This window comes from Rhipicephalus microplus, chromosome 2, assembly GCF_043290135.1.
Source record: "Rhipicephalus microplus isolate Deutch F79 chromosome 2, USDA_Rmic, whole genome shotgun sequence".
In the NCBI taxonomy this organism is placed as follows: Eukaryota; Metazoa; Arthropoda; class Arachnida; order Ixodida; family Ixodidae; genus Rhipicephalus; species Rhipicephalus microplus.
The window spans coordinates 197760239-197786383 of NC_134701.1; the positions used below are offsets into that span (position 1 = coordinate 197760239).

General features: G+C 46.1%; 1 long non-coding RNA gene across 1 annotated transcript in view; it reads right to left on the minus strand.

Moving 5' to 3' along the window:
* The window catches only part of LOC142796479 (uncharacterized), a 72927-nt gene extending 48155 nt beyond the window's left edge, over positions 1–24772 (minus strand). The window contains exon 1 of the long non-coding RNA XR_012893866.1: positions 24595–24772. This is a non-coding gene — a long non-coding RNA (uncharacterized LOC142796479). The remainder of the gene's footprint in view (positions 1–24594) is intronic.
* Between the last annotated feature and the right edge of the window lie 1373 nt (positions 24773–26145).

Genomic DNA, 26145 nt, shown 5'->3' on the forward strand with positions numbered 1-26145 from the left:
GACTGCCACTATCCCTCAAGAGAAAGGTATATAACAGCTGCATCTTACCGGTGCTTCGCTATGGAGCAGAAACCTTGAGGCTTATGAAGAGGGTTTAGCTTAAACTGAGGACGACACAGTGAAAGATGGAAAGTAAAATGATAGGTGTAACCTTAAGCGACAAGAAGAGCACATAGTGGGTCAGGGAATAAAATGGTTTTAAGAATACAGCTGAAACCAAGAAGAAATGGACATGGACCGGACATGTAGCGCATAGGCAGGATAACCACTGGTCATTAAGAATCACAGAATGAATTGCAAGAGAACGCAAGTGGGTGAAGAAGAGACAGAAAGTTAGGTGTGAAGTTTGTGAGTTATGAAGTGCCAGCAGCAAGTTCCGGACCGAGTTGACTGGCGGAACCTGAGAGAGACCTTTGTACTGCACTGGGCGCATTCAGGCAGATGACGATGATGGTATATGAAATATGAATGTGAACTACTGTCACAAGACTAGGAGGTAATAAAATGAAATATTTTATGCGAACATTACGATCAATGTTGTCAGTACAACCACTTTGAAAGGTTGAAAGGAAGACCACATATACAGGAAACTAGATCATAGCTATAGCGACATTCTATAAACGAAATTTCTGAGAACAGAGCCAAAATTTACATTAACGGAAAGTTAGCTTAATATTGCATAGGTTATAACAAATATCAAACTAAATTACCTTTTCTTGTGTGAAAATCGAACGATCGCGCAAGGTCATTGAGCACGTCACCTGTAGAACACATTTTTGGGAAAGATTTATTGACGTTTCGTACAAATCAAAGTATACACTGAGGCAACAGAGTTATAAAGACGTTCACGTGAGTCTAGGAGAGCACGCTGAACAACAAACACGTCTTCGACACTTCCTGTAGTGCTATCACTGCTCCTTAATTCAGCTTTCCAAGGAAGAACTAGAAGTAATGTTATGAATTTGAGTGGCCGGTCACCTACTTTCAGAAATTCCACATAACTAAAGTAATTAACGACCTAAATAATGCTAGCAGACCTAAATCTAAAACGCTAACAAAACGCGACCGAAAACGCTAACAAAGTTGTAATAATATTCATATGCTGGGGCGTTGATTAATCTCAATTAATGTTCACAAATGGACATTCTAATCATTCCCATATTTATCTTGAGCTCATATTTATGTACCTGCATAGCTCAGAATAACATTTCGAAGAAAAATTGAAGCTGAAAAAAAGATCAAGCTGGGCAAAATTGCCTTCTTTCCCGTTCACGCAATAAGCACGTCATCATCATCATCATCATCATCAGCCTGACTACGTCCACTGCAGGACAAAGGCCTCTCCCATGTTCCGCCAGTTAACCCGGTCCTGTGCTTGCTGCTGCCAATTTATACCCGCAAACTTCTTAATCTCATCTGCCCACCTAACCTTCTGTCTCCCCCTAACCTGCTTCCCTTCTCTGGGAATCCAGTTAGTTACCCTTAATCACCAGCGGTTATCCTGTCTACGCGCTACATGCCCGGCCCACGTCCATTTCCTCTTCTTTATTTCAACTATGATATCCTTAACCCCCGTTTGTCCCCTAATCCACTCTGCTCTCTTCTTGTCCCTTAAGGTTACACCTACCATTTTTCTTTCCATTGCTCGCTGCGTCGTCCTCAGTTTAAGCTGAACCCTCTTTGTAAGTCTCCAGGTTTCTGCTCCGTAGCTAAGTACTGGCAAGATACAGCTGTTATATACCTTCCTCTTGAGGGATAGTGGCAATCTACCTGTCATAATTTGAGAGTGCTCAAATTTAACAGCGGCGATGGCGTAGTGGTTAGAGCATCCGCCTCACATGCAAGAGGTCCGTGGTTCAAATCCCGGTGCCTCGCAGTTCCCAACCGGATAAAAAAAAAATCCGCGTGTTGATGGAACTGCATTAAGAGGCCTGGGGTGCGGCCTCACCAGTAACCACCGCCGGGAACGCACTCCCTCACCAGAGAAGGATTGGCCACCCTGGTGCAGTATCTGGCCACTACCTCCCACATGCTTACGTCAAATAACTCACGGCCCTCAGTCCCCAGCAGCTGCGAAGCAACTGACCACGGCGGCGGTCAGATCTGCAACGCAGCAGAGGGTGCTAAGAATTAGCACGTAAATACTCTTAAAAGCTAGAAATTTCACGTTGTGTGCCTTCCTGCGTGTTTCCCTAATCAGACTATGTCTAACGAGGAAACCAACGCAGGATCTATTTCATTTTTGCGCTTTCACAGCAAGGGTTTCATTCAGGCAGACAGGGTGCTATGGGGTAGCCTACGAGCATTTATTTCTCAGCTTGCCAGCTCCCAATGACACCACGGGCTACGAGGCGCCTGCCGATAAAAAAAAAGTGTTGCACGCACGCTACAAAGGCTACGAGTAGCACTGGCTGACACGCACAAAAATACCCAATAATTTGCACGGGAAAGCGGTCACCACCGTAACTTAATTCCTATAGAGCGTTGGATGCGTGGTTCTATGGCTGTCTGTATAGTACCAACCAGGGCAACATTGCTGTTCATACACTTTGATTACGTACCATTTGTTTGTCTGCACTTTCTGTTGTCGCTCACGTGTTTTAACTAACGAAAATCCGAAAGTGCTGCTCCCATATCTTTCAATCATTTAGCCGCTTGCCCACACACAAAGTCATCGACGCATTGTTAAAAGAATTTGTTACACGTGTTGCCATGAAATAACAATCGTTTGACTTTGCCTGTTTGTATACACACAATATTGGCTCAGCTAAATTACTTCCGAATAAGCATTACTGTTATATACACTTCTTTCAGCACAGAGAACAATGACATGCGCATTTTGTCACACGCTCTTGTAAAAGTTTGTAGCAGATTCACGAGCCACACTTACGACCTGCTCTACTCCTGACCTGCCCAGATAGCCCCTTTCCAGCGTCCACGTTCTAGTTCATACCTTCTGCCGCTAGAGTCGTAACCTATGAGCGGCGTGGCGCTAGTGAGCACCTGTTCGCTGACGTCCCCTTCAGCATTTGTAGCCATATTCGGCCAAGAGAGCACTCATAGTACGCAATTATTATGCACAAATAAATAATTCAAAGGTAAATATACTAAAAGTCAATCAGAATTTTTTTTCGCAATTAAATGAACGTGACACTACTTAGGCTGCCCTACACCCTGTAAGTCAACGGGTTCCCACATTTGTCAAACAGTGTACAATAAATACGTAAGCACACTGAACAGCTTACTTGACCAGCCATATAGGTGAATAAATAGTCACATATATGCAGGCAGTTCCCCGCAGAATGCAGGCATTCTTACTCCAGGGTCATTGAAACAACCATCAAATAGCAGACGAACAGGTTATAGGTAGCGCCACCAACAGTCAGTTGTTGAACGAGATCGGGGACACACGCTCTCATAGGAACCCCGCTATCTGGGCAGGTCAGGAGTACAGTAGGCCGTGGCCACACTTTCACAGAAAGTACTTACGGTAAGCCTTACGGCGAAATAACAAAGACCGTAAGAAAATACATGACTGCAAGAAACGCCAATACAATGAATGCACTTCGTTGAAAAATATGTTTCTGTTTTCAGCCCCGCCGCGGTGGTCTAGTGGCTAAGGTACTCGGCTACTGACCCGCAGGGCGCGGGTTCGAATCCCGGCTGCGGCAGCTGCATTTCCGATGGAGGCGGAAATGTTGTAGGACCGTGTGCTCAGATTTGGGTGCACGTTAAAGAACCCCAGGTGGTCTAAATTTCCGGAGCCCTCCACTACGGCGTCTCTCATAATCATATAGTGGTTTTGGGACGTTAAACCCCACATATCAATCAAATCATGTTTCTGTTTCCTTCATTACATAATAGTAGGCACGTACAAACAGTTTCTTTCGGTAACATGGCGGTACCAGCTTTTCATTCGGTTAAAAGTAAGAAAGAATGTCCCCGTAGCAGAGCACTGTTGCGGCAATGACCCGTCGACTGAACATTGTTAACTGCAAGGTTGTGCTCATAGTTTAGTGCATTCAAAGTCTCCAGTCTTCAATGACCAATCTGTTTTAAGCTAGATGAGTATAATCATTATAGTACAATTGAATATTGTGGATGACGCGTTCAAAACGAGAAAAGAATTAAAGAAAACAGCAAAAGCAATGTGTTTAAAACAATAGTACAGGTTTTTTCAAGCATCATTGGAATGAGAATAGTCTAGGAACAAAAAAGTGCAGAAAATCAAAGTTAATGGTGTTTTTGTAACAGCACCTTTATCTTCACCAAAGCCGGGAGAACGAAGAGAGACAAGCAAGACGTCTCAACAACAATATTGCAAAGAATTTGCCCAAACAAATTTTAGTGATTGGTAATTGATTAAAAAGGCAACGAGAAAAATCCACCAGCGCAGTTGGTCTACGCTGTAAGTACACATAAGGATAAAAGGTTTTGTCGAAAATAAAAAAAAGTTCTGTAAATGTCTGAAGAAACGATCAAGCTCGAAAAAAACCTTGTTCTTTGCTCAGGATTTTTCTTCTGTGCAAACCATTGTTTGTAATCGACAAAAAGGCGGTGGATATAGATTCGCCTGATGTTGTTCTCGTATCATGATTGTATACAATTTCGCCATGATTCACCAAGCACGATCAAAACTATCGAGACGTCATTCGACCCCACATGCCATTAATCTTACTTGCAAGATGGAAGCTTGCATCATTACTCGATAGTTTTTCGAGAAAATATTTGCCTTCTGTAGCTGTGTTTACTTACTTTATTTACGTTAGAAGACATACTAGGAACATCTACTTTAAGTTTTCGATGTGCTCCAGTACCCTCTTTTTTTTTTTACTTTCCAAAATACCTCGTCAAATCAGCAACGTTCACATTTTTTATCTCTCATTTTCTAAACTCTGCGTGGCTCCCATCAACCTTATGTGGCTCAGAGTATTTTATTGATACATGATCCGAAGCCTACGAACACGCTCGTGCTATCTTAAGTTCTGAGAGCCATTTATCTCTGTACCATTGCTCATAAAAGGCTGCCTCTTACGTGCGTCGTCAGCTCGGTATTGGGGGAAAAAAAATGTACGTCACGCTCCGCCGTCAGAAAGCAGGAACCATTTTGATACATCTTCAGAACGGTTCGCCATCTTGGTAATGTGACACATATGACTGCGTGCTTCGGTGATGTTCAATGCATATTCAGTAAGCCAGTTAGCACCGAGGCATGAAAGCCACGGCGATTGTTGTAACAATGCCATCTTCCTTCTCTTTTCGAAACACTGCCGTCATTTATCATTTGAACAACTTTGGCTGTAACCAACACTTTGCTTTTTTTTTACAAAGCTTCACAAGCAAGAAGTACAGCTGCATTGAGGTCAATGGCAGCAGGCGATCAACAGGTGTCAGCCTAATCTACAATAAATGCCGACCATTTGAAGAGAGGCGTACCACGTCGTTGTTGACCCAGCTTACACAATCGGGAATAAATAATGGACAAACGTTGTTTGCAAGTTGGTTTAGGCCCAAGCAACAACTGGGTATAGGCGCGCGACGACACGCTGACACTGCAAGAAAGTTCCCGATAACTGCCCAGAACATGAAATAAGATGGCGTGCGTGGAGAGAACGATTGTCCCTTACAGTGACTGAAACCAACTCTTGGTTCTTTTCGGTGAGAAGTATATATTTTCATCTCTTCATTTGAATTCACCAAAGATTGCCTTTGGCGCCTCTGGTGGCAAAAGCCTAAATTATTCGATGTGCCCCGTCACGTGACAGTGGATTATTGTACACGCAGTGAACAATGTTTTCTGTTAGTATTGAAATAGTGGTCAGTTTTTCATAATACAATATAATATTTCATAAAAGTGTACATATAAGCCGGCGTTTTTAGTACGCGTTTAAGTGCGGCGCTGCCTTCGCGTGATGTCACTATCTTAAGCTCGTCGGCGCGTCTGGGCAACTTTTTTGCGTGCTCATGAAACCGTGTACGCAGTTTCCAGGTGTTACGTCATTCGTCAATCCCTGTGCGTTGGCGCAAGCGAAGTAGACACAGGCTGACAAGCTGGTAGAATTGGCGTTTATTTGCGGTGTACGTTTCAATATAAAGAAAAAGTAAAAAGGGAAAGGGAAACAACGTAAGTGAAACAAAAGATAGAAGCTTTGGCTATAACTGAGCCAAAAACTGATAAAGGTTACACTTCAGTTACAACACTTCTCCGTCAATAATATTGGAGACGCTTCACAGGTTTCCGCTGTCGTGTTGAGCGCTGGAGTTCTGTGGTGACTGTAGGTTCCCTGGACTCCTGCTTTTCCTGGCCTTGGGTTGGGGATGATGACTGCAGCTGGTGTGGTGGCTCACGGAGTTCCGCCTTTACGTTTGGCCCTGATCCGGAAGTTTCTTGCGTAGTTCTCAACATAGGCATACTTTCCCCTTCCCTCTCACGGTGGGGTTCAACCGAGTCTCTCCTTGTGTGAACTTCATCCACATGTCTCCGAACAAGGCCCTCTGGCGTCTCGACTGTCACCATCCTCGCTCCGTAGGCTGACTTTACCGTGCCGGTCTTCTACTTTTCACCCTTGCCAAAGTTGCGGGTGTAAACATTCATGTCCTGTGCCAGGGTCCACTCATCTGATTCTCCGGATCTTCCTGCAATCAAGGGGGGAAAGCACGTGTCCAGACGAGATCGAATTTGGTAGCCCAGGAGAAGCTCCGAAGGAGACTTGCCCGATGCGAGTGGTGTTCTCCGGTAATTGAAGAGTAGTCTGCAAAGGCAATCTTCTTATCGGCCCGCGTTATTCTTCTTCAGCCCATCTTTCACGGATCGAACAGCTCTCTCTGCAAGGCTGTTTGACTGGGGATGAAACGCAGCCGTGCGCAGGTGAGTTATGTTGTTCTTATTCAGGAAATCGGCAAACGCTTGACTTGTGAATTGCGTTCCATTATCTGAAACAAGGATGCGCGGAATGCCGAACCTGCTGAACAAGCTGCGCAGGTAAGTGATAGTCGAAGATGTGGTCGCCTGGTTCACTGATACGGCCTCGATCCAGTTGCTGTGAGCATCTACAAGAACAAAGATCATGCTTCCATTTATTGGCCCCACGAAATCTACGTGTACTCTTGACCAGCTTTACTGGCATGTCGGCCAGCTAACTGGCGGGGCAGATGCCGGCATTGGTCGATTTTGAATACAGCTTGTGCACCTCGCCGATATTTGTTCGATGTCGTTGTCCATTCCAGGCCACCAGAAAGCCGACCGCCGAGCGATTGCCTTCATTGCCGATGATTCTTGACGAGTTTCGTGGAGCATGTGCAACATTCTATGCTGCGCGCTCTCTGGGATGACAACCGTACGGCCCTAATAGAGCAAACGGTGGGCCAGCGGAAGCACGAGTCTGCGGTCGAAAAAAGGGAGTAATCTTCGTTCTGGTGTTTTAGCGCTTGTAGGCAACCCATTCCCTGTGTGCTGCACAACCTTGGCCAGCACTGGGTCACTGGCGGTTAGCGCCTGCAATTCCGCCGTCGATACTGCACTCTCCTGTACGGATGCGAGGGCCAGAACGTATACTCAGGTGGCTCGCCGTCCGCGGTTGACTCGGAAGTTTTTCATGGCAACCTACTGAGGGCGTCCGCGTTCAGGAGCTGCTTGCCTGGAGAATACTGCAGCTTGTAGCGGAATCCGCCCAAATACAGCGCCCAGCGCTGTATACGAGCAGCTGACAGCGGTGGAGTTGGCCGATCCGATCTCAGTAGGCCCAGGAGCGGCTGGGGGTCTTCGACCAGTATGAATTCTCGGCCTAGAAGGTAATCACAGAACTTCATTACTCCAAATACCAGAGCTAACGCTTCTCCTTCAAGTTGTGAATAATTTTGTTCCGCTTTCGACAGTGTTCTCGAACGGAACCCAATAGGCTCGTTCCTGTTCACTTTTGTGTGAAAAAGCACTCCGCCGATTCCTCTTTGCGATGCGTCGCACTCTAGTTTCAGCGGCTGTAAAGGGTCGTAGTGCACTAATACCCGTGCCTGCAGCAAACACCATTTTGCTTTGCCAAACGCGGTTTGTTGTTCTTCTGTCGATTCCCAACATCTGTTTTTTTTTCCAGTAACCGATACAATGGAAGAAGCAGAGACGATATGATCGGCAAAAACTGAGTAGATACCGATCATGCCAAGAAACAAACGAAGCTCGGCTACATTTTTCGGGCTGGGAGCATCAACGATTGCTTCGATATTTTCTTCTATTGGGTGCAGCCCTTGCTGATCGATTCGATGGCCAAGATAGGTAACAGACACCTGCCGAAATTTGCATTTATCAAAATTGCAGCTGTCCGCGATTCGGCGAATCTCAGTAATGAATTCTTAAACAGACTCACCGCCCAGCTGGCAGCGGTTTAAAAAGCGGAAACTTTCTGCAATCTCGTGGCGCTTGGTATCAAAGAACTCGTCCAAGGCTTTCACGACGTCCTCGTACTCCCAAGAATCAGGCTTCTTGGGGCGCTATTCTTCCTGATAGTATCGGGACAGCGCGAGTACTTAAGGCTGCCACCAACAACGCCCGTTTCTTGGCTGACTCTGTCACCCCTGTTGCTTCAAAATATGCTTGTGCCTTGATGACATACGCCTTCCAGTTGTCTTTCTCGTCGTCTAAATCCGGCAGTTGCTGGTGCGCCATCGTCGTAGCTGACGTCCTGGTTGAATCCAGGGTTTTAAGTGTGAATACACTTTATAAGCGACCCCAAACCATCCACCGCCGTCGGCGGCGTCCGCAGTCTTCTCTCTATCTTTAAAAGAAAGAGGACTTGGCGGGCCGCAGCGCGACGCTCTACCGAATAAGCCACGGACGCGACGCTGATATCGGTGTCGCTCCTCCGCTCTCCTCGCTCGCTGCAGCTGGGCGCGCACCCCTCTCTCTCGCGCGCCCGCCTTCTCTCTCAGTCTCCCGTCGAGAGTGGCTCGTGCGATGGATGTCCCGGAGGCAACGCTACCATCTGGATATAAGGCGCGTTACTGACACCGATATATATATATATATATATATATATATATATATATAGAGAGAGAGAGAGAGAGAGAGAGAAGACTGCGGACGCCGCCGACGGCGGTGGATGGTTTGGGGTCGCTTATAAAGTGTATCGCTTGTAGCTTCGTTAATATTCTACCGGGAAACTTGTTACTTATAAAGTTGAAAGTCCTTAGGGTAGACCTGACGCTACTGAAGTTTGATCAGGCGAGGTTTAATAGTTCCAGAGTTATTCCGCAATCAAAATTAAGCCTAATCACTAAAAAGATTAAATTGGTAATATCACCTCACAAACGCATTTAAATTTTGTCCGCTTAATATGATAATAAACCGCACCCCATAGGCTACCAGGAGGCCCAATTCCGTACACTCTAGGCCCTTAATTAAGGTGGTAATCAGCAAAAAGCTCATTTCATTAAAACAAATTTTCAAAAGGAGCTACAAACGCCACCGAAAAATAGCTAATATCTTCTTTTAGAACACAACAGTCCGGTTCTTTCCGTGTAAAAATAATTTTGATAGCTTAAGGTAACCGGAAGATACAGAGTTAGAAAGAATATAACGAAAACCGCTAATAAACGTGCGGCGCCCGCGTCTTCCCTCGCTCAGAGGAGGAGGGTGGCTCAATGCTCGGGAGAAAGGTACGCCAGTCAGATCAGTCTTGAACCACGTGTTTTTTTTTTTCCTTACGATTGTTTTTAACTTTGCTAATAACCTACCGGGAAACTTCTAACTCATACAGTGCAAAGCCCTAATTGTAGACCTGTCGCCGCTCAGGTTTCATCAGGACAGGAGTAATAGTACCGGAACTATTTCGTGACTAAAATTAAGCCTCATCACTAAAAAGATTAATTTGGTAACATCACCTCACAAACGAATTTAAATTTTGTCCGCTTAATATATTAATAAACAGCACCCCATAGGCTAATCGGAGGCCCAACTCCGTACTCTCTAGACCCTTAATTAAGGAGGTAATCAGCAGAAATCTCATTTCATTAAAACATTTTTATAAAAATAACCACAAACTTGACTGATACACCGCTGAAACCTACATTTAGAACATAACAATCCGGGTGCGGCGACGGCGTAGTGGTTAGAGCATCCGCCTCGCATGCAAGACGTCCGTGGTTCAAATGCCGGTGCCGCGCAGTTCCCAACCGGGAAAAAAAAATCCGCGTGTTTATGGAACTGCATTAAGAGGCCTGGGGTGCGGCCTCACCGGTAACCACCACCGGGAACGCACTGCCTCACTAGAGAAGGATTGGCCACCCTGGTGCAGTATCTGGCCACTACCTCCCACATGCATACGTCAAATAACTCACGGCCCTCAGTTCCCAGCCGCTGCGAAGCAACTGATCATGGCGGCGGTCAGATCTGCAACGCAGCAGAGGGTGCTAAGAAGAATCTCTGGACTACAGGCCGCCTTTGGAACCTGAACTTGGCAACGTTTAACGCTAGAACCTTATCTAGTGAGGGAAGTCTAGCTGTACTATTCGAGGAGCTAGAGGGCGTTAAATGGGATATAATAGGGCTCAGTGAGGTTAGGAGGACAGATGAGGCCTATACTGTGCTACAGAATGGGCACGTCTTTTGCTATCGGGGCTTGGCAGACAGAAGAGAACTGAGAGTGGGGTTCCTAATTCACAGAAACATAGCTGGCAACACATAGGAATACTATAGCATTAATGAAAGGGTGGTACGTATTGTAATTAAACTGAATAAAAGATACAAGATGAAGGTAGTACAGGCTTACGCGCCTACATCCAGCCATGATGACGCTTCAGTTGAAAGCTTCTATGAAGACGTGGAATCGGCAATGAGTAAGGTAAAAACACAGTATACTATAGTAATGGGCGACTTTAATTCCAAGGTAGGGAAGAAGCAGGCTGGAGACCAGGCAGTAGGAGATTATGGCATCGGCACTAGAAACGCCAGAGGAGAGCTACAAGTATAATTCGCAGAACGCAATAATTTGCGGATTTTGAATACTTTCTACCGAAAACGAGAAAACCGCAAGTGGACATGGAGGAGCCCTAATGGCGAAAATAAGAACGAAATAGACTTTATAATGACTGCACACCCAGGAATCGTGCAGGATGTGGAAGTGGTTGGCAAGGTACGACTGCAGACCATAGAATGGTACGGTCTCGAATTCGCCTAGACTTGAAGAAGGAACGACAGAAACTGATACGCAAGAAGCCAATCAATGAGCTATCACTGAGAGGGAAAGTACAGGAATTCAGAATGTCGCTGCAGAACAGGTACTCGGCTCTTAGTGAGGAAACCAACCTTAGCGTAGATACAATGAATGATAATCTAACGAGTATCATTACGGAGTGTGCAGTGGAAGTTGGAGGCAGGGTAGTTAGACAGGACACTGGCAAGCTTTCCCAGGAAACGAAGAACCTAATTAGGAAGCGTCAAAGCATGAAAGTGTCAAGTACAACAGACAAAATAGAACTGGCAGAGCTTTCGAAGTTGATTAATAGGCGTAAAGTATGCGATGTAAGAAGGTATAACATGGAGAGAATTGAACACGCTCTGAAAAACGGAGGAAGCGTCAAAGCAGTGAAGAGGAAACTTGGGATAGGCAAAAGTCGGATGTATGCACTAAGGGACAAAGAAGGCAAAATAACAACCAATATGGATAGGATAGTTAAAATAGCGGAGGAGTTTTACAGAGATCTGTACAGTAGCCGAGACAACCACGACCTTAATACTATAAGAACTAGCTGTAACCCAGATGACACCCCACCAGTAATGATAGAAGAAGTCAGAAAAGCTTTGGAGAGCATGCAAAGAGGCAAAGCTGCTGGTGAGGATCAGTTAACATCAGATCTGCTGAAAGATGGAGGACAGATTGTGTTAGAAAAACTAGCCACCCTGTTTACGAGGTGTCTCCTGACGGGAAGGGTACCAGAGTCTTGGAAGAACGCTAACATCATCTTAATACATAAGAAAGAAGATGACAAGGACTTGAAGAATTACAGGCCCATCAGCTTGCTCTCTGTAGTATACAAGCTATTTACAAAGGTAATTGCTAACAGAGTAAAGAAAACATTAGAATTCAATCAACCAAAGGAACAAGCAGTATTTCGACCAGGCTACTCAACAATTGACCACATTCATACTATCAATCAGGTAATAGAGAAATGCTCAGAGTATAACCAACCACTATACATAGCCTTCATAGATTACGAGAAGGCGTTTGATTCAGTAGAAATATCAGCCGTCATGCAGACACTGCGGAATCAGGGCGTAGATGAAGTATATATAAATATTCTGGAAGAAATCTACAGGGGATTAACTGCTACCATAGTGCTTCATAAAGAAAGCAACAGAATACCAATCAAGAAGGGTGTAAGGCAGGGGGACACAATCTCCCCAATGCTATTTACCGCGTGCTTACAGGAGGTTTTCAGAAGCCTAGAATGGGAACAGTTAGGGATAAGAGTTAATGGAGAATACCTTAGTAACCTGCGCTTCGCCGATGACATTGCATCGCTGAGTAACTCAGGGGACGAATTGCAACTCATGATTACGGAGTTAGACAAGGAGAGCAGAAAGGTGGGTCTTAAAATTAATCTGCAGAAAACGAAAGTAATGTACAACAACCTCGGAAAGGATCAGCGCTTCGAGATAGGTAATAGTGCACTTGAAGTTATAAAAGACTACGTCTACTTAGGGCAGGTAATAACCGCAGAGCCTAACCACGAGATTGAAGTAACTAGAAGAATAAGAATGGGGTGGAGTACATTCGGCAAGCACTCTCAAATTATGACAGGTAGATTACCACTATCCCTCAAGAGGAAGGTATATAACAGCTGTATCTTGCCGGTACTTAGCTACGGAGCAGAAACCTGGAGACTTACAAAGAGGGTTCAGCTTAAATTGAGGACGACGCAGCGAGCAATGGAAAGAAAAATGGTAGGTGTAACCTTGAGAGACAAGAAGAGAGCAGAGTGGATTAGGGGACAAACGGGGGTTAAGGATATCATAGTTGAAATAAAGAAGAGGAAATGGACATGGGCCGGGCATGTAGCGCGTAGACAGGATAACCGCTGGTCATTAAGGGTAACTAACTGGATTCCCAGAGAAGGGAAGCGGGTTAGGGGGAGACAGAGGGTTAGGTGGGCAGACGAGATTAAGAAGTTTGCGGGTAGAAATTGGCAGCAGCAAGCACAGGACCGGGTTAACTGGCGGAACATGGGAGAGGCCTTTGTCCTGCAGTGGACGTAGTCAGGCTGATGATGATATATATATATATATATATATATATATATATACTGGTTTTTTCTTTCCGTTTCTCGTCACCACTGTTACGTCGTTCGTCGATCCCTGTGCGTTGGCGCAAGTGAAGTAGACACAAGCTGACAAGCTGGTAGAATGGGCGTTTATTTGCAGTGTACAGTCGAATGCATAATTTTAGAGACCGCGGGAGCGCGTGCCGAGGCGCGTCGCTGCGCCTTCTGGCGGCTGCACGGCCCTGTCCGGGAGCGCGTACTGCGCACGCTCGTCCCATATCACCCGGCAGCCTGCCCTTTCGCTCGTTTCAACGGCGCGCATCTCGAAACGATGCGGACGGTGCAAGGTGTCACTTCTGCAGTCGCTGTGCAAGCACGGGTACTCCCGAGAGATAATATAGCGGCGAAAATGCCCCTAATGTAATAGCATGGCTCGAGCGCGCCATGCAATATGCTTTCTTCCTTGATGCAGCGCGGAAAACATGCACTTTCTCAGCTTTTTTCAAACGGAGTTGCGTGATATGCTCATCTTGCAGTGATGAATTTTGTGCTCTGTCTCGGAGACGTTATGCCAGCTCCATTTCTTGGTGCTAATATCGCGCGTGCAGTGGTATGCAGTAAACCACTGGATATCGCGCGTCCAGAATGAATAGCCAGGAAACGCGATAAATAAACAGTTTATTCTTATAAGCCAGAAAAAAAAAGAAAACGATAGCTATAACTGCTATCCAGGAAAGATCACTACTTTCAGTATTTAATCAAACACCCATCGGCGGCAATCACTTGCGCCACACGAGATGGCATCGAATTGTAAAGCGCGGCCACGATCTCGGGGCGTGAACGAAGTGCTTCCCACTCCTCCTGTATGGCCGCGAATAGAGTCTCCGTTGAACTTCCAAGATTCCTTGCCACAAGTCGGCGTTTCACGAGACCCCAGACGTTTTCAATGGTGTTCAGGTCCGCTCCTCCAGGTGACCATTCCTATGTGCGAACAGCAAGGCCCTCAAGCAAAGATTTCACCCTGCGAGCAGTGTGAATCGGGCTCCTGTCATGCTGCTACACGAAACAACCATCCTTGAACGGCCCATTCAAGACATAAGGAAGCAATTCTCTCCCTATTATAAGGGAGTACTTGGAGGCTGAAAGGTTCCCATCAATAAGAACCAGTGGTCCAAGTTCTTCCCTGGTCATGGCGGCCCAGACACTCATAGAGCATCGGCCACTGGCAAAGACCGACTGCGTGTACTGTGGTAAATACCTGGCGAGGAACGAAATGCTGGATTGGTTACACGGATTTATAAGAATGACAATGGAACATAGTCCCTTTATCCCCGAACAATTTCGTCTTACTTGAAGATCCATATAATGAAATTTTAATTATGCGAGATCGCCAAGATGGTGCGAAATATTCGACATGTTGGTAAGGCACCCTCAGCGCGTTCCAGAAGGCCTCGCAAACTCAACTGTATTTTTCTAAGGTAATGAGGTACAATATATAAACATTGGCTAAGGTGCTTAAGTTTGGCGAGCTGCTCACGATAAGAAGTAACACAGCTTAAAGAGAATCAAAGCTAAGCAACGTTCGACGGCAAGTTCGAAGACAATAAAGTGCTGGACTTTACTTGCCTTAAACACAACGTAATTAAGGCGCACTGTAGTGGGTGACCTGCCAATAATTTTTACCAGCTGCGGTTACTTACCCTGTGCACTACTCTTTCTACACATTCAATGGTAAATAGTACAAGGATGACATTTATGTAGAAGACAAACCGCAAATGTTACCTCGAGTTCATTGGACGCCATACTCGCCGTTCCTGATCCGAGCGACTTGAAAAAGTTGATTCATCGCTGAACACGACTTCTCCCCACTCTTCTGATCCCCATGTCTGCACAGAACGCGCAAAGTGCAGTCGCATGGATCTTTGCCTGTCCGTGATGTGGGGCTTCTGGGCCGCGACGCAGTTGGCAAGCCCTGCTTCTGCCAACCTCCCGAATAGTCCAGACGGTCGCGGTGAGATGCAATCCATCTTTTATGCCTTTCGCTGTTATTACGGCGGCGATAATTAGCCTGTCCACTTCGTCATATGTGCATCTTGACCTTACAGCACGGCCTCTGTCACTGATCCCCCCTGTTTGTCGGTACGCTTGAATGGCACGACTCACCGAATTTCTTGACCTTTGAAGGAGCCGGCAGATGACCCGCTGAGAAAAGCCTCGGATGCTTAACTCTGCGATGCGTCTCCTTCCATCAGCTGGTACTCGTGGCGACATTTTTGAAGACGAATGTGGGGGCCTTGAAACCCCCGGTCTTATACTCTTTCGAGAATGGCACTGTCCAATAGCTGTCTAACAGCTTGGTTGTGCCACGATATGCTGCCATTCAACATTTGCTGTACGAGATAATTTCTTATCGTCCCCAAGCCCGAAAGACCACGAAACAAAGCAAAGAATTGACAAGAATGACAAAATGGTACTGCGCCTGCGTCGCAAGCACGCGTGAACCTTCTGAGTGCCCAATTTTTCTGAGAGAGTTATAATAAAGAATCCCATTTCCACGCGGTCAGTAATGAGTACAAAAGGAGCGGTGTGCCACCGTGTGAGGTATTTGGTCGAACAGCTTAAGCAATTAACTTTTGTTTCCTTGTGGGGCCTCCAACACTTGAGCACTCCGAACTGAAATGTGCTCGCCTGTAATTCACTGTAGCATTTTACATAACAACGTGACCAGAATACCAGAATACACGCTGATGCTCGAGCGACGGATGTTACTGGAGGCAGTTGCAATTCCCGACTACTTCGCGTTCGAGAATGTTCCGTGCATATGTCATGGGTAGAGTTCTATTGAAATACTGAAAGCGGTGACGCCCCTTTCAACCTTCATGATTTTCTCTGGTTTCCAGAAAAAACATTCCCAGATACCCCCAAATATGAAGACTCCAAAGTGAAAGCCTATGACAGCTCTTGCACGTCTCAATCCGCTATAATTCACGCTTACTTGTCTTAATCTACTATAATGCATCCAATTAATGGGTTGACTTCAATCGGAGTTTATGGTTGATTGATAGATATGTGGGGTTTAACGTCCCAAAACCACCATATGATTATGAGAGATGCCGTAGTGGAGAGCTCCGGAAATTTCTACCACCTGGGGTTCTTTAACGTGCACCCAAATCTGAGCACACGGGCCTACAACATTTCCGCCTCCATCGGAAATGCAGCCGCCGCAGCCGGGATTCAAACCCGCGACCTGTGGGTCAGCAGCTGAGTACCTTAGCCACTAGACCACCGCGGCGGGGCAGGGGGTTTATGGTTCGAGTAGTAGAAGACGACACATGAATATCTGAAATTCGAATCCTAGAAACTCTTGGGTCGAGGCTCGACTCCTACCAATAATAAGTGCGGGCTCTCGACGTGACAGAACCACGATATAGAGAGAGAAATAAATTTTATTATATAGATATGACATAGAGCTCCACCAAAGTAACGTCTTGGGAATGTTTGCTCATTCAGGGTTCTTTAACGTCCACTCAGTATACTAGTTTCAAGTATCTCTCCTCTATCGAAATACGGCATGCGCGACTAGATTTGAAGATGCGTCTTTCGGGGCAGCAGCCGAGCATCGAAACCACTGCACCACCGCAGCGGCCTTAATAAAGGATTTATCCCTAATAAACCGAGTTTGTTTTCACCTTTCTTCCTCGGCTCTTTTCTGCAGCTGTTGAACGTTTGGTGGTTTCATGCATGTTCATAGACACATGATATTTGGACCGAGTATTACTACGTGCGTTCGGCGAATGAGAGCGCAAAAGGCAACACTGCTGGCTGAGCTTATTGGTTGCCTAACTCGACATTCAAAATGTGATCACGCCGCGGATCGCCTAGGAGTAACGTGCAATATGTGCAGCGCGCCGAAACACGCAAATGATGTGCAGTCGTCACATTAGCCGCTCGGCTTTTTTCATTGTCTTCACAGTGACTACAGAAGTGATACCTTGCACCGTCTGCATCGTTTCGAGATGCGCGTCGTTGAAGCGAGCGAAAGGGCAGGCTGCCGGGTGATATGCGACGAGCATGCGCAGTACGCGCTCCCGGACAGAGCCGTGCAGCCGCCAGAAGGCGCAGCGACGCGCCTCGGCACGCGCTCCCGTGGTCTCTAAAATTATGCACTCGACTGTACGTTGCAATATAGAGACTCAAAGTAAAGAGGGAAAGGGAAACAAGGTAAGTGAAACAAGAGATAGAATCTTTGGCTATAACTGAGCCAAAAACTGATAATGGCTACACTTCAGTTACAACACCAGGTCACTAATATTTGGGAGCGACGTGGTTTTTACAGCTACACTTTGTCTCAGAAATGACGTGTACTGCTACTCGGCCCGGTCATGCATATGCGCAGTGACGTTTTCGGTGACTTGGCTTGGCTCGAGTGTGAAGACAGTAACGACGTTGGGACAAACCATCCACGACACAGACGCAACAGAATTGGCTGCAAACACACGCAACGCGGTATACAAGTACAGGAACGCTGTATAAAGCCACATCATCTCATAGTAACGCCTTGTTATTTTGAAAAATAGTTGTAAAGCTCAGCATAAACTTGGTTTATAAGCACAGCTACAGCAGCAGCTGCGAAAGCAGAACAACGACAGTATGCAGAAGTCGCTAGAAGGGCTACCGGCAATATTGTCAACTCCCAGCGTTCCTTGACGAAAAGGGACATCCATGTTCAGAGCTTTCAGATCGAAAACTACTGTATCTAAAATAACTCAACTAATACGTGCTTTTGGCAATAACTACTACAGCTACGAACACTATACGAAGGGTAAGCTGTCTGTTGCGCCGGAAAAAAATGGGTCGAACAAAATCAATCAGTGGTCGTTTCCTTTAAATTCTTTGCGTTATCAAAGCGTCCTTCGGAGTCGTCTTCTCTCAACGTACAAAGGTAGGTGGTTTTGCGAATAACGATTGTTTTGCAAGCAATTAACGCAGCTCGCACTAAATCAAACATGATTGCGTCAGAGCCGAGCTGGTGGGCAGTTTGCTGGTCCTGACTTGGCTAGGCTTTTACCCTCTCAATGATTTCCTTCCCACCCCTTGTTATGCTACACTCCACATTGTCAAATATCCTTGCTTTTTTTTGTTTTTTTCTTTACCTAATTAGTTGGGACTCCCCATCAATTCGTTTTTTCGACGGCTTCGATATTGGCTAGCACATGACAACACAAGCGCAATTAGCAACAGAACATTACAGGATCACCACACTTTTATGATGCTTAATTCAGCATGCCAAAGCACGTACGAAATCGGGAAGAAAAGAACACACTCGACGAACGCTGGCCATTCACTGAACTCTGAAAAAAAATGGCTTTAGTCATGTCTGTTGCTCCTTGTTTTCTGGTTTTGTATACGCTGTTGTATGTAACGACCAAAAATTATACTGACTCCCTCAAATCACACTATCGTTATAAGACAGTTCAACTCTTAGGATATATAGTAACATACAACGAATTCACAGAGTTCCTGTTTTAGTTTATTCGCATTCTGCGGCAATGAAACTTACAGCTTCCAGAGCAACTTTCGGCAAATCCAGGTGAATAACAAAAGCATACAAAAGAGCGCTGCTAGAAACATTCGACGAAGGCATTGAAAACTAACTTTTATCGTCATCAACAAAACAACAACGACCACAACGGTAACTACAACAAATGTGCCTGATTCAACAACCACTCAACCACCAGAAACAACGTCTGCTGCTTATGAAGCTTGTTGTACTACGCAACAGCAGCTTTCCGAATTTATTAGTGCTTCCAATTTTCGTTCCCGGTGGACTGAGGGCTGTGCCAACGTGTTGTCAGCGGAAGCGAAAGGCTGGTGTGCCATTAATTGCTCATTAGTGATCGGACCAGGCTGCCCGGCTTGATGCCTGATGCCGCCCACTCCGCTTGCCGCCTGTACTCAGTGCTTATCTCCCTCTTGCTTCTTGGTTTGTCCAATGTGCAGCGGAAAAACACACCCACGACATCTCGTCAAGAACCAGGGCAATGTGGAAGGCTCCACCCCAGCAAGTAAATATAATTTAAAGAAAGGAGGGGAGGAGGCAACAGGTGTTACAACGCATTCGCTCTATACCTTTTACAGCGCGTCCGCCGCTATTTCGCACTAGCGTTCTCGTTTGGACGATGATTTCTCCGCACATTCATTTCACGTGTCTCACAGTATACCTGAATACAAGTTTTCGCAGGCACTCTTACACCACAAGATGTTTAATAGCAAACACGCAAGTTCGCCCTAACAGCGAGCAAAGGTTTCAAGCTTCGTGATCAAATGCTGTGCCTCGGCGCTGTTGCGATATTTGTGATTATCAATACAATTTGTACAGTAGGGTAGTCTTGGGCGTCATTCTCGCGGTGTCCAGTGCACCGGAGCGCGTTCAGTTAGGCAAAAATACGGCGAGTCGTGAAGTCATGGCGCTCTTGACCACGTCAACGAACCGAACCCGCCAGCACATTCGCAGCTCATTATGTGCTTTTCCGCCCTACTTAATTTGTTTTACCATTATTTTGTTCTTTTTATCATTGCAAGAAACTTTTTTTCATACAAAAGGTACATTGTAGGCCCAACATTACCAATTGTCACCTTGCGCACAGTTCGCAAATAACAAAGTGAACAGCCTTCGGCAGTAATTGAAGCATTTACACAAGATATACGCTATTTTTGTTTGTTTTTTATTTATTTTTGTACCAATTAAGTGGAAAGGGGTAGTTGTGGCCAAGTAACGGTGACAACAACTCTTTCGTTTGTTTTTATTTTAATAAAAAAGAAATTATACGCAATCACCCAGCTTATTTGAACGATTGCTTAAACATTAACTAGTGTATTGAATTGTACATGCATTTTTGCTATGTAAAAGGAAGAGTGAATGCACAATAGCCTCATATAGTAACGCTATAGATAACTTATATATTGCATCCAAAATTTTATGAATATTTACCTAAAGCTTTATTCTGAGCGCTTCAGTAAAAAAAAAACGACAATAAACTACCGCATCTACCACTTCTTTCATTGTCAGTATTGTAGAGAACGGGAAAGACAGCTGAGACTCGCTACAGCTCAGCGACACAAGCTTTGCGGCTACCGACATTCCGCCAAACATTCGTCCACAACCAACGACGCCAACACCGGTGAAACCAGCACTTTTATGAACAAAGCAACCGAAATGCTCGGCCCTCGTCGACATCAGAAGTCGGATATCCATCACACAGCTTGTGTCCCACCACGGTGGTCTAGCGGTTACATGCTCGACTGGTGACACGAAGGCCGAGGACTGAAATCTCGGCCGCGACAGTCATTTCGATGCAGTTGAAGTGCTATAAGTCCAGGTACTAACATTTAGGAACACGTAAAAAAAACCTATGTTCAAATTTTCTGGAGCCTCTTACTACATCCTCCTTCATAATCACATCCTGCATTTATTACGTGAAATATTCAAAAATACTTTATACTTCGGTCCGATTCGAATTAAGTACAGATTGTTATTTAGTCAGAAAGCTCCCGTCATCTCTTACAAGCCGCAGTGAAACGACCAACTATGACCGCTATAGATACGTGGCTACAGATCCCACACGACACTGATTTCACTTCACACGCGACACCGGCCTGACGGCTCCACACCTAATTCGTCTATACATATAAAATAGTATGCCTGTAAATAGTATGCCTATGACGCAAAAAAAAAATAAGGAATACGAAATGTTTGTGATTCACACTGCTGTCGAATGCTCCTGAACTTTCGTGCTAAGACGTTGTCACGTAAGAAATGATTACAAAAGTGTCTCAAAATGATTTTTTATCACAAAACATGCAATTTTCAGCACGTGCAGTCGTATTACATTTTGTTTTCACCGCAATCCTGTTACTTAAGGCCCATTTACGAAAGATCATGGCATGCACGGGATGACTGAATTATTTTTTCAAGTGATTTTGGGCATAGATAACTTCATTTCTTGAGCACAAGAAGCTTCGTTGCCCTGTAAAATAGAATTGTTAAGTTAATCACTTTGTTCTACTGATAAATTAAGTATCTCATAAACTGACTATCTGACTATCTTCAAGTCTTTATTTTGTGCTGATATCTATTCCGAACAAAGCCCTATTGGATTTCCTGATATTGCTTTCCCACACGCTTGGATGATTTATGCTACTTTTACTGCCTTTGGCTCAATATGGCTACTTTCTGGCCTGTTTTTAGAGCTACCTGGCTACTTTTAGTCGCTTTTACTTGGCATACCTGGCCTTCCTTAGTCTAAGAAGCGACACATTTCGGTGATTGCGGAGTGTGACGTAGCTTGCCATGGAGAATATTCGCTACCTAATAGGTAAGAACATCTGTTCTGAATGCGTAGCAACGTTGAATAGTGACTCCATTTAACGAAATTCACACTCGACCGGTGAGCGGCATCTAGGTTGCAAACAATGACGTGCTAGTGTTAATAACACGCTCCCGACTATTTATGCATAGACGATGTTTGCTTTGTGGCTGTTCTTACCCCCGTATTCACAAACGCTCCTCGACTCGACTTTCACCCTTCACTTGACCAGAGTTGAGCACTGCGCCACCACTCGGCTGAAAATGACGCTGCGCTACTCAAGAATCGCAGAAGACTATCACTGATATGCAGTGACATGCCGTACCTAAAGATAGCGCTCCCATCGGCTTTCTCAAGTGAAGGCGAAGCGTTGAGTGAAGGGAGGTTCTAGAATACGGGGGTAAGATACCCAGTCACACGACAAAAACTGGCCCCTTATCTGCATGTGACACTGCAAATGTCGTCGAAAGACGATATTCTTGCCTGCGGAGAGAGTGAACAAAACGTTTATTTGATGTTCTGCGCAACAAAATTGGTGAATGGTATTCGAGAGGCGCTGCGTTAGAGTGCCACTAGCGTGCAGCGGAGGCGAACGAGCGCATCAAGTCACGTCACACTCGAGACATGAGCGCTATCTGGCAGTAATCTTAGAATACGAAGCGCGCGCACCATGCGCGTACGTCTCGGAGGTGATAAGGTGTAGAACTCAAGGCGACGACTAGGTGCCACCACCGTGTCGTCTCAGCAAAGCATTAGAAACACTTGCGTTTTCGCGCAAGCATTGCATGGTAAGCGCAACATGATCCTTATAATTACTTATGTAATGGTCCTTAGAATGGTCCTTAGAATTACTTATGTAAGCTTTTTCTAGTAAGGTTCACATACAGAATAATGACGTGTTGTTATGGTGCCTCAGGCATGCGCAATAATTGCGTTTTAATTGACAATTGCAGAAGTATGAACGCTGAATCTTGCGCAATATTGGCGGGGGCTGAGGATAGAGTCGGCTGTTTGGAGTATCGTTAGGCCACTCTGGTGCCGTTTAGGGTACTGTTAAGGCCGTACAGACAGACAAATGTACAGACAGACAGCTTGACCAAAATTTTTGCGTCGAAGGTCCCCAAGAAAGACTATCGTCTTTAAAAAGTACCATTGGTTAGTGCGCAAGGTCAGCAAAGAAAAGGCGCTCACCAATACTTATTTCGGCTTGAAGCATTGTGCGCAGATATGCATGCCCATAAGACTGTTCATACTCCTGGGCACCACACGCCAGAGCCCGAAGGTGATGCTCCGCGGAATAAATCCGGCTGCTCACGCGCTTTACATAGGCTTCGTGCAGACGTAAGTCGTAATGATGATGCTGATATTTGGGGTTAAACGTCCCAAAACCACCACATGATTATAAGAGACGCCATAGTGGAGGGTTCCGGAAATTTATACCACCAGGGGTTCTTTAACGTGCACCCAAATCTGACCACACGGGCCTATAGCATTTTCGCCTCCATTGAAAATACAGTCGCCGCAGCCGGGATTCGATCCCACGACCTGCGGGTCAGCAGCCGAGACGTAAGTCATGAAGGCGCTTCTAGCGGCCACGAGCGCAGATTTCGAAGGATGCTCAGACGGTCGCAAAAAGCAGCATTCGGGGAACTACGTTTTTTTTTTCGACGCTAATGCTTTCTTTATTCAACCGCTGGTCAGAGCGATGGTCCGTCTGCGTTATCAACGCACTGAGCCAGCCGCGAGTGTTGAAGAATAAGCATAACATAGCACAAGGGGTTGCTTCGCGATAGCCCCGCTGCAGCGACCGTGACAGCGCAATCGCTGTTGTCTGTTTCAAGCTGCCGCCGAGTTTCCTGCCGTGTTAAAACCCGATAGTGATAAGCTGGGATTGTTCAGTCGGCGAAGCATCCCGCACTACACGCGTGCTGTCCCGCTCAACGGATTCGTCATCTTCGTTGTCGTTTTCCCTGTCTGATGCGGCCGCGTTCACCTGGGGCTGCAGGAAATCTGGCGAAAGAAAGCACACGCGCTAACACGACGGTTCTGTCACAGCTGGCGAAAATTTACTGTCTTTTGAGATAAACGGGAACTAAAACTCGTCAAGTACAGCACGAAAGCACGGTGCAGTGGCATGTGCCAGCGCTTGCGTCATCTGCTCCCCTATCCTGTGAAATCTGCTGCTGTATCTAGAGTTGCTGAGGGCAGCGCATGACTGTGGCGGCTCCTAAGGTATTCACGATGCCTGTAGGCACGCGCGGGGCTGTACTTTATGAATGATCACTAACCTTGAGAAAGAAGCAACTGAAAAAATAATTTTCTCTTGAGTGTTCTCGAGGAAACGCTAAATATTTCAGGACACGGATGATATCATTGATCTTTGTTATACAGAACACTGTCCAAAGAGACCTGACCAAAATGGCATGTGATTTATTGGCGTATAAACGTAAATTGACGATGAGGGACGTCAAAGGTGAACTTCACGGAATGGTGGGCGTCAAAGAGCCGAACTATAGACAAGCGCGAGCTCGTGTCACGTTGCTAGCACTAACGCTGTGGCTTGCTCGCTTCCCTACTTCATCATAGTCTCGTATTACTCATTACAACATACTCAAGGACTTCGTAGTTGAACACACAGCCCAAAAGATACACCTATTCTCGTAGTCTGAACAAGCTTCGACTCGTATTCCAACCTTCACTTGATTCATCGAGCCGAGCACAACGCCGCCGAACAACTGAAAACGATTCAGCGGTCCTGATGAACTGCTGCCGAGTATCACTCATATACGGTATACATTTTTGTCAAATAGTGGATCTGCCATCGACAATCTCGGGGCGGTGAACTGCCAAGTGAACGGGTGTTCTACAGAATGCGGGGGCAAGACGCCGTACCACAATGCGCAAAAGTGTCCATTTGAAAGCTTTTGAACGAACTAACATTTATGAGAACGCTCGTAAAAGTTAGGCATATGCTCACCTCTCGGTTCCAAAAGATGGTGTGGGAATCTTGAATGCGCACCGAGGAAACAACATGAATAACACTGACACAAATTGTGAGCGCACTCTGTGGTGAGGCATGGCATGAAGAAAGCACATTGTGCTAGGCAGTAGCGGAAAATGCGAGCTTGCGTAGCACCCTCACGAAAGCAATCGGAACCAACGTGGTACATAGCTGTGGTCAAGTGAATTTGGCGCGCGCACAGAAACAAACCCAACTGTCAAAACCAATGCCTACTGAGAAGCTACGACGGTGTTATCACCGGCGTCGATCTCGCTCACTTCTTCCAATGGCAATACCATCGCGCCGTGGACTAGCATTACGTGACCTCGACGGCAAGCGGGAAAGACGAAGCTCGCACGACATATGCCAAATGTCCGGAATCGACGCATCGTTCAGATGACCTTCACTACTTTTATCCGTCAGTACTGCCTGTCATGCCTCGAAGGCGCGAACAGAGCATCGAGACGGAAGGCATTCGACGCCTGGCGCCGAAAGGGCCGTAAATGTCTATCGTGTAGTCAGCTTGCACTGTCACCGCTGCAGCGATGCGAAAGCTTGCGAAAAGTTGCACATCTCACTCGAGTAGAGATATGTGAGGATTTCAAGTAGAGTTCACGGAGTCAAACGAGAACGAATCGCGCACGATCCCGCCTTCGTTTCTTCCAACGTACTCGTGCAACGTGCGCGTCGTATTGCGGCCGTCGCCGCAACTCTATAGCGATTTCCTTTCAGTTTCCGTCAAATTTTCTTTCTTAATCAGGGGAGATATTCTCGCGCAGACTTGTTGGAACCGGGCTCCTAAATAGAGTTACGAAACTCGGTTCCAAAATCTGAAGGCGGAATTGGCCCAGTTTTTCAGAAGTTAGCAGGCTGTGGCGTCATCTGGGAGCAACAACACAAAACAAATGTTTATTAGTGGGTGTGATGTTAAAAAGGTGGCGCGACAATCTGCTCACTCCTAAAGTCCCCTCTCATTCCCAACAAATGGGCCAATGACGTGTCCGGATATCGATACATAGAGTCTATGGGGAGTTTCGCAAGTCATAAGTATGATTTAACAACTCGCGGTGTCCACTTAACGGACATGCCCGCTTGGGCCTCCACTCAGTGGCTGGCACTGGGTGAGCAGTACGCCGCCTGGTTCCGGTCCGATTTCTGCGACGACATTGTTACGTCACGCAGCTTTCGCAAGTCTCGACTCAAATCAGGAAAACGGAACACCTTTCGCCACAACGAATGCGGCGCCCAGAGATCCGCGTTTGAACGCTCGTCTCGGAGGCTGTAAATGAACTAGTTGCGATTGGGGGTGTTTGCCTCGAACCGGAGTCGTTGAAGTATCAGGGCGAAGACGAGCACAGGAGCCGGAGCTGGTAACAGGAACGTTTATTTACACCATTTTACATGTCCAACGTAGCGTGATATTACAACAATGAAGGAAGCATCCTAAGAGCGACTCGGCGCACGCGTTTTTCAGCCTGGGTCTTTGCAAGGTTCCCTGCAGGGTAAAACGATTTAGCCGCGGATCTC